We start from the raw sequence: 9,499 nt of genomic DNA, 5'->3' as shown, positions 1-9,499 counted from the left end.
AATAGTTAGATTCGATTCGATATTCGAGTCGAATATCGAATAGTTCGAAAGATTCGAATAGTTCGAAGAATTCGAATAGTTCGAAAAGTTCGAATAGTTCGAGAGCTTCGAATAGTTCGAGAGCTTCGAATAGTTCGAAAGGTTCGAATTATTCGGAAGATTCGAATAGTTCGAAAGATTTTAATAGTTTCGAAACTTTACCGAATCTTCGGTAAATAGGGGAGCCTGGGGCACGGATGCCCCCCTCTCGAACTATTCGAACCTTTCGAACTATTCGAACCTTTTGAACTATTCGAACCTCTCGAACCTTTTAAACTATTCGAACCTTTCGAACTATTCGAAGCTCTCGAACTATTCGAATCTTTCGAACTATTCGAATCTTTCGAACTATTCGAACCTTTCGAACTATTCGAACCTTTCGAACTATTCGAACCTTTTAAACTATTCGAACCTTCCAAACTATTCGAACCTTTCGAACTATTCGAACATTTCGAACTATTCGAACATTTCGAACTATTCGAACATTTCGAACTATTCGAACATTTCAAATCTTCGAGGCGAATCTCGAATCGAATTGTTCGATTCGATTCGTCTCGAATAATTCGAAGTCTCGAGTATTCGCACACCCCTACTTAAGATGTAAATAAAAACATACTAAAAATGCAAAACTTTTCGTTTGTTCCTTCTAAAAAAAAAGGCCCGTAAAAAAAGTATGAAAATTGGCGCGAGTTACCGGACTATCTTAAATCCCGAAATAATATTCAAATTTCTGTCACCGGTTATGATATGAAATGATTTGGTCAGTATTAAAAATTTTTTAATCCTCTGATTCTATACAAAAATACAGATCCCCAGATCTTATATCAATTTCCTACATTTGTTTCCTGTATGAAGATCTAGGTACCCATAGTTCCCTACATGGATTCCCATATAAATCCATACTTTTCTCCATAGATTCCCATGGTTTCTTAAGTAAATCCTTAATTCCCTCGAATTTCTATGGATTCCCAGACGTTCCTACGAGAATTTTTTTTATGGGGATGCGTAGATAGGCTTCCAGTGGCACTTGACAGATGATCCATCCATATAAATTTGACGGGTTAGCTGACATATTTCACTTTATTAAGGCTTCTGTAAAAAAATGTTTGTTACATAACCAATGATAATTTTTTGTTTAAAATTAAAAGTGAAATTATTTTTTAATTACTTACAGAAATCATGACATTGTTTCTAATGATAACGATATTTTATTAAAATTTATTTTTCCCCGGCTTCCAGATCTCGAACACACAGTAAATAATTAGCAGTACAGTAAATTATTAAAAAAAAAAAATTACGAATATATGAGATCCTCTTAAATAATTAAATTAATGATAGAGTAATTTTTAAATAATTAACTATTAAATAATAGGAAAATTATACAAACATTCACTTACCGTCATTCTACTCATTGCTTTGTTCTCGTTTAGTGCATGAGAAAATAATAATAATGAATAATGTATACAAGCGACGATAAAACAAAATACGAACAAGCCACTGCTGCCATCTGTGAGTATGAGAAATTACCAAAATAAAAAAACTCAAGTTTACTGTATTTTTTTGTGATCGTTCAAATATAGAGGGCGGTAACTTGTAAATTTAAAAAATCATGCGATTTTGAAAGAGAAATTTAAAATAATTATAAGTTAGATACTCTACAAGTTCGCGGGTTTCGGTTTTCGGACGATAACTTTTGAAATATTGAATATAAGGTCTCGCGTGTAAGGACTAATTTTGGAGGGCATTAAATTTGCGACAAAAAATGTCATATAACGCGAGTCCGTAAGTCTTAAATTTAAAAAGTTAGGAGAGTTTGAAGTAAAAACTGAAATAATTAAAATTTAAAAGTTTAACAATTTCGCGGGTTTTAGTTCTAGGGCTGTCACTTTTAAAATATGGGATCTACGGTCTCGCGTCTAAGGACTAATTTTGTAGGGCATAAAATTTTCGACAAAAAATGTCATATAACACGAGTCCGTAAGTCTTAAATTTAAAAAGTTAGGGGAGTTTGGAGTAAAAACTGAAATAATTAAAATTTAAAAGTTTAACAATTTCGCGGGTTTTAATTCTAGGGCTGTCACTTTTGAAATATGGGATCTACGGTCTTGTGTGTAAGGACTAATTTTGTAGGGCATTGAATTCTCGACAAAAAATGTCGTGTAACGCGAGTCCGTAAGTTTTAAATTTAAAAAGTTATGGGAGTTTGAAGTAAAAACTGAAATAATTAAAATTTAAAAGTTTAAAAATTTCGCGGGTTTTAGTTTTTGGGCTGTTACTTTTGAAATATGGGATCTACGGTCTTGTATGTGAGGACTAATTTTGTAGGACATTTAATTCTCGACAAAAAATGTCTAGTGACGCGAGTCCGTAAGTCTTAAATTTAAAAAGTTATGGGAGTTTGAAGTAAAAAGGAAAAAAAATTTTGAATTTCGCGGGTTTTTAGGGTAAATAGTTGGCCTTCAAATGTATGAAAATTTTGTAACCACGGGCTTAGAATTGAAAACTTAATAATAATAATCATTGCGGATTATCATAAAACAGTTAATACTTTGTCGGGGTCGGCTTGCGGGTACTCATATGTGTGTAAGCATATAAGTATGGATGCAAGTGTGTGGGTGCGTGGTTGTGTGGGTGGAAGTATGTGAAGGTATGTATGTGTGTATGAAGAAGAGACCTAGATATAATATAATAATGTTAGCAATAACAAGGCACGCGAGAGTTAAATCACGAGCTGAGCTCACGAACCAATTTATACTCTCTATTTAAATATTGATATTAATATTAATATTGTTGCATTTTCATCTTTATTACTAGTATGAACGCAATCTTCAGACGATGTAATGCGACTATTATACGATTTTTTTAATCAATTATTATCGTCTTGTTATAAGAAATTTGAGATAAAAAAAAATTTGTTCTTTAATTGAGGATATAGAAATTATTGTGATGTGATTGAGTAGAAATTTAATAAATGGATATTATGTCATTTATTTTAATTTGATATATCGATTATTTTTATTCGATACATTGATATGAAATTTAAGAGAATGATAAAATAATTCGAGATATAAATCAAGTAATACGAGATATTGATCGTTAAGTGTCGAAAAATCGATTTAAAAGATTCAAAATATCAATAGGAAATTCGATATAATGATTATTGTAATTCGATATATCGAGATGAAAAAATCGAGATACCATTTGTTGGATTCGATGTATCGATCGTTAGAGTTCGAGACATTATTGATCGTAATAATTGTTAAATTTCGAGTTATCAAATCTTTGAATTCGAGACATCGATATACAAAACATTTGAGACATCGATTGTCTTATATCGAAATATCGATTAAGTAAATCGAGATATCGATTGTCTTATATTGAGATATCGATTAAGTAAATCGAGATATCGACTGTTGAATTTCGAGGTATTGAATGCTTATGCACAAGACATCGATTTGAAAAAATCGATCTATCGATCAACAACTTCGAGATATCGATCGTTAGAATTCGTGACATTATTGATCGTGATAATTGTTGAATTTCGAGGTATCAAATCATAGAATTCGAGACATCGATTGTCGTATATCGAGATATCGATTAAGTAAATCGAGATATCGACTGTTGAATATCGAGGTATCGAATGCTTATGCACAAGATATCGATTTAAAAAATCGATCTATCGATCAAAAACTTCGAGATATCGATTGTTAGAGTTCGAGACATCTAAAAAAAAAATTTGTAACTTCAACAGAATTAATTGAAAAGTTAAAATAAATTACCGTGAATTACATCACGTATCGATAGATAATTGAGCAAACAACAAAAATCAAAGTGAATAAAAGACATTATTCTCATGGATGACAACAACAATAACAACAACAATGACAATAATAACAACGCAACAGGAGGAATACACAACAACAACAAGACAATTGACGTTACAAAGACCCAGTGGTGGTTACGGTGTTATAGGAGACCACGTACCGCGTACCTAACCTCATTTCAAAGCTAAACCATTCAATTCACAACCGTACGGTACTCGTATCTCGGTTCTCCAGTGGAAATATTAAATATAAACATTTTATCATTCCTCACTTACTAACTTACTTATTCCCATCGGGCATCAAATCCACAGTTCAGAGTAGAGACCAGCAGAAGCTACAGGCTAAGGCGGCATAAAACCTTTTAGTCTGCTCGGACTCTCTCTCGATAATGCTAAATTGGGTTTGGGTATTTCATTCGTGCTCTGTACTGCTGGTAAAGTACTAGAGTAGTGGAGTACTACAGAGAGAATACAGTAAATTTCGATCTATGATCTATATGAATTTGATGGATAGATCCTTGGAAAGTGTAGACGGCAAGAGCAAAAGGCAAAATAATGATTAAGTGTGATTTTACGCCAATCAAATAGAATTACTCAAGAGTATACGGAAGTGTGAATTGTAATTTATAAAACTGCCAATCTCCGCTACTTTAATCCTACATCCATATTTCTTTAGATAGATAGATATATACATATATATGTATACTTATAGTATTATTCGATGTATGGAATCGATTTATCGTTTCATTAAAAATTGATATGAATAAATTTTTTTTTAATCAAAAGCGCGTGAATTATTTATATTCGATCGAATATTACTATTCGATTTGACATACTATAGGGGGGAGTGGGGCAAAATGGGCTGACATTTATATTACATATAAGCCCTTATTTCTTAAGAGGCCCATTGGCCCCACTCTCCCCTAATTTTTAGAAAACTGTCGAATGCGTAGAAAAAATCGAATTATTTATCAAGTTTGGAATTATTCGAAAATTCTTATTTTTAGTAAATTTTGAAATGTCGTTAACTGTAAAAAAATTCGACAATTCGAATAATTGAAAAATTCAAATTATTCGAAAAATTTGAACTATTCGGAAACTGACAAAGAATTTTATGTATTAGAAAATTTGAACAATTCAAAAAATGAAATTATTCGAAAAATTTCGAATAGTTGGAATTATTCGAAAATGTGAATTTTTAGTAATTTTTGAGATTTCGTAAACTGTAAAATAATTCGAAAATTCGAATAATTGAGAAAATTCGAATTATTCGAAAAATTTGAACTATTCGGAAACTAACAAAGAATTTAATGTATTAGAAAATTTGAACAATTCAAAAAATGCAATTATTCGAAAAATTGCAAATACTTGGAATTATTCGAAAATGTGAATTTTTAGTAATTTTTGAGATGTCGTAAACTGTAAAATAATTCGAAAATTCGAATAATTGAAAAATTCGAATTATTCGAAAAATTTGAACTATTCGGAAACTGACAAAAAATTTCATGTATTAGAAAATTTGAACAATTCAAAAAATGCAATTATTCGAAAAATTGCAAATAGTTGGAATTATTCGAAAATTCGAATTATTTTATAATGTTTTTGAAGATTTCAGGCTGAAAAATAATTCAAATTATTCGGAAATTCAAACTTAGAAAAATTCGAACTATTCGAAAACTAGCAAAGAATTCGAATGTTTACAAATCGAAAATTCGTTTGTTAGTGAATGTTTGGATGTCGTAAACTAAAAAATAATTCGAAGTATTCAAATAATTTAGACAATTCGACTTATTCGAAAACTGGCAAAGAATTCGAATGTTCATATACAGTTGGAATTATTCGATTATTAGTGAATGTTTGGATGTCGTAAACTGAAAAAAAATTCGAAAATTCGAATTATTCAAAAAATTAGAAATATTCGAAAAATTTGAACTATTCGGAAACTGACAAAGACTTTTATGTATTAGAAAATTTGAACAATTCAAAAAATGAAATTATTCGAAAAATTGCAAATAGTTGAAATTATTCGAAAATTCGATTTATTAATAATGTTTCTAAAGTTTTCAGGCTGAAAAATAATTCAAATAATTCGAAAATTCGAACTTTTGGAAAAATTTGAATGTTTACAAATATATAGTCGGAATTATTCGAAAATTCTAATTCTTAGTAATTTTCCGAATAATTCGAAAACTGAGACGAAATTCGAATTATTAAAAAAATCGAATACGTTAAAAAATTCTAATTATTTATCTTTTTGCAGTTTTTAAATTATTCGTAAAATATCTATCAATTAATAAATCATTAAAAATTCGTAATCATTCGAAAAATTCGAAATATTCCATTTTTGAAATTATCCAAAAAAAATTTTCTGTCGATCGATATAAAATTTAAAAAAATAATTCCATTTTCATCGGAATCCGTTTAATGAAAAAAAACATTAACGTCAGCGTAATCCAATAAATCAAACAATTTCATACTTAAAATATTTTTCCATTGCCGGCAGTAAATAAAAATAAGTATAGAAACAAATATAAAAAAAGTGATATATTTATATTATATATAATATATAGTGAGGTGAATGTAGGTTAGGAGAGTTAAAACTTCCGGACATAGAAGTTAGAGTTAAGTGTTATGGCCGATGATAGAATAGATCGGACATAAAGACACCCACCATACGGCAATTCATCTGAGTCATTCGTTGGAACGGTTCCATACCTTGGCATCATCATCGCCATCTTTATCTTCATCATCACCAACATCAGCAGCAATAGCCGATTAATGTTGTTGTCTTATTGTTGGTTGAGAATTATTGTAGACGTTGTTATCAAATAATTTACGTTGCTACCATTTGTACTTGAATTAATTAAATACTTATTGGACGATAAGAAATGCAATTAATACAGTTAGCGCTACTGACCCCTTTTTCATTACTTCCGGTTTATTGGTATCACTGTCTCGATTTTTATTATCAATATCAAGTAGTTCATTACTTGCAGGAAGAATTTTTTTTCAAATTTTCTTAGTATAAGGCCCAAAATTTAAAACAAGGCTCTAAATAAAATTTTTTAATAAATTAAAAATTGTTGCAGCGAAAAAACATCAAAATCCAAGCATAAGACCCAAAAAGTGTGGTAAGGCCCAAAAATTCGATGAGGCCCAGAAAACGTTGTCAGGCCCAAAATATAAAATGAGACCTGATTATTACTTTTTGATAATCAATTAAAAAGTGTAACCAAGTGAATATTAGATTTGAACTTGAGGCCCAAAACACACCCATAAGGCCCAAAATACAAAATTATACCCTGTAAAGAAAATAAAAACTAATTTAAAATTACTTTAACTAGAATTTAAAAAATCTTCTCATAAGGCCCAATGGTCAGAATATGGCCCAAATTTTCTTGCTTATGTTTAGATAACAGTATTTAAAAATAAAATACAAAACCGCTATTCGAGAACTCAAGACCCAAAAAGTTGATGAGTATCAAATAAATGATATAAGGCCCATAATTAGTATTTCTATTTTTAAATGAAGAAAATAAAAAATGATGTTTAGTAATAAAAAATGCGGGGATGGGCCCATAAAGAGAAATCAACGGCATAGTAAGGCCCAACATTTACAATGAGGCCCAACTCAAATACGAGGTTCTAAAGTCTGCAAGGAAATGAATTTTTAAGGCACAATAACTCTAATCAGTCCCATAATCTGCGATAAGGCCCTATTCCCACACTCAGACATAATCCGCATATAAGGCCCAAAACTAAAAAGCGCAGAATTGATATGCAATTTCAAATAGCCGCAGTAAGAACAAAAATGGGCACTGAGGCCCAAAATTCACGATAAGGCCCAAATTTATACGATAAGAACAAAAAACCGAAAAATTTTTTTTTTAAACTACTGTTATTATTAAATGAAAAAAAACTACGTTATATTATTTTAAAAATCTTTTGAATAATAAAATTACTACCTGTAATTTATCTTAACGATACTGTTATGTTAATTAAAAAAAAAAGTTTTACTTCCAGAAAGTATAATAGTATAATTATCTAAGTGATTCGAACTCTGACATAACAGTATAAAAACAACATTAAATAACAACAACAAAAACAAAAACAATTTCTTTATAAGCGTGAGATTTTTTCACGCAATTATTTATTTATAAATCTCCATTTGTTTATTAAAATAATAATTAATCTTAAATCTTGCGATCAATATTAATCTTAAAAGAATAATTAATATATATAAATATATATTTATAATTTATCACGTCTATTGTTCGGCTTGATAATGGAACGAAATATAATTTAATTAATCCAATTAATTTTGTAATAAAAATACCGTACTCTAGATTTAATTATTAAAATATGTAATATGTAATATTTTTTTTTTTTTTTTTTTTTAAGAGAAATAATTTTTTTGATTTATAATTGAATACAAGACACCGTGTGAAACATTTACAAATGATCTGAGTAATCTGACCTTCTGTTTTGCTCGCACAACAAATATGTGTATATATATATTGTATAGAAGTAAAACGAGTAAGTACGAGTGTAAGTTCTAAGTACAGTTATTCTTCATCACTTTTAAATAGTCTCACGTCACTTTTAAGTCTTTTTGTTTTATTTAACTTTTTGCTAGATATTCACTCTTACAAATAAATTATTGTAGCTGAATAAATAAAAGTACTGGTTTGTATAAACATTAATATACATGTGTTATTACTGTTATTATTATTCTTAAAAAGTGATTTATGATTCAATGTTAAAAACTATCATTTTGGGCCTTATGATGAAAATGGGACTTGTTATATAATTTATCGATCGTGTTCCTGTATTATGAAGAGAAAAATAATTTTGGGCCTTATTTCAAAATTGGGCCTTACGTTGAATTTGGGTTTTGTCCATTGTTAGTGTTGTGCAGGGATGGAGATCTTTATAACCTATATTGAATATTTTGGGCCTTAATTTAAATTTGGGCCTTATGTATTTTGAGACTTAAGATATGATTGGGCCTGGCGGTGAGTTTAAAAACCCTATTCCGGGTTTTTGGGACTTATTATAAATTTGGATTGTTAGTGTACAAATTAATCAACCATGATCATTTTGGGTCTTATTATTTAACTTTGGGTCTTGTTCTGGGATCAGTTTGTATTGTGGACTACGGGCCTTATTAATGTTAAATGATGTTGTGACACCTCATTATCGATTTTTAAAATCTTATACATTTTGAGCCTTATTTAAATTTGAATCTTATATTAAATTTGGGCCTTATGTTAGATTTTTAATATTTTATTTTGGGTTTCATTCAATTAGGGCCTTAGTTTACTGCTTCAATTTCATTGGCCCATTTGGGCATTATTTATCAATTTTGGGCCTTATTTAAAATCCAGGTAATTATATTTCATATTGATTCTTGCACCTGTATCTCAAACAAATGTTTTTCGGGACTTATATTTTAATTTGGGCCTCATAAAATTTTGGGACTTATTTGTCAATCTGGGCCTTGTTTTTCTAGGGCTTAAATTTCCATTTTGTCTTTTGGGCCTTATTCAAGTATAAAAAATTATACTGGGCATTACTATTGGGCCCTGCAATAATCTAAAAAATTTTGCTTTATATTTTTTTCTATTTTACAAAATA

General features: G+C 29.6%; 1 long non-coding RNA gene across 1 annotated transcript; it reads right to left on the bottom strand.

Moving 5' to 3' along the window:
* Positions 1 to 329: 329 nt before the first annotated feature.
* LOC130677504 (uncharacterized) lies at positions 330 to 1,513 on the bottom strand. The gene is made up of 3 exons (XR_008991624.1): positions 1,437 to 1,513; positions 1,212 to 1,280; positions 330 to 1,131 (listed from the first exon to the last, which is right to left on the bottom strand). It is a non-coding gene; the product is annotated as an uncharacterized LOC130677504 (long non-coding RNA).
* Between the last annotated feature and the right edge of the window lie 7,986 nt (positions 1,514 to 9,499).

This window comes from Microplitis mediator, chromosome 11 (assembly GCF_029852145.1).
Source record: "Microplitis mediator isolate UGA2020A chromosome 11, iyMicMedi2.1, whole genome shotgun sequence".
Classification (NCBI taxonomy): domain Eukaryota; kingdom Metazoa; phylum Arthropoda; class Insecta; order Hymenoptera; family Braconidae; genus Microplitis; species Microplitis mediator.
Note: the sequence above shows the minus strand (reverse complement) of the source record. Positions and strands in the feature narration are given on the sequence as shown.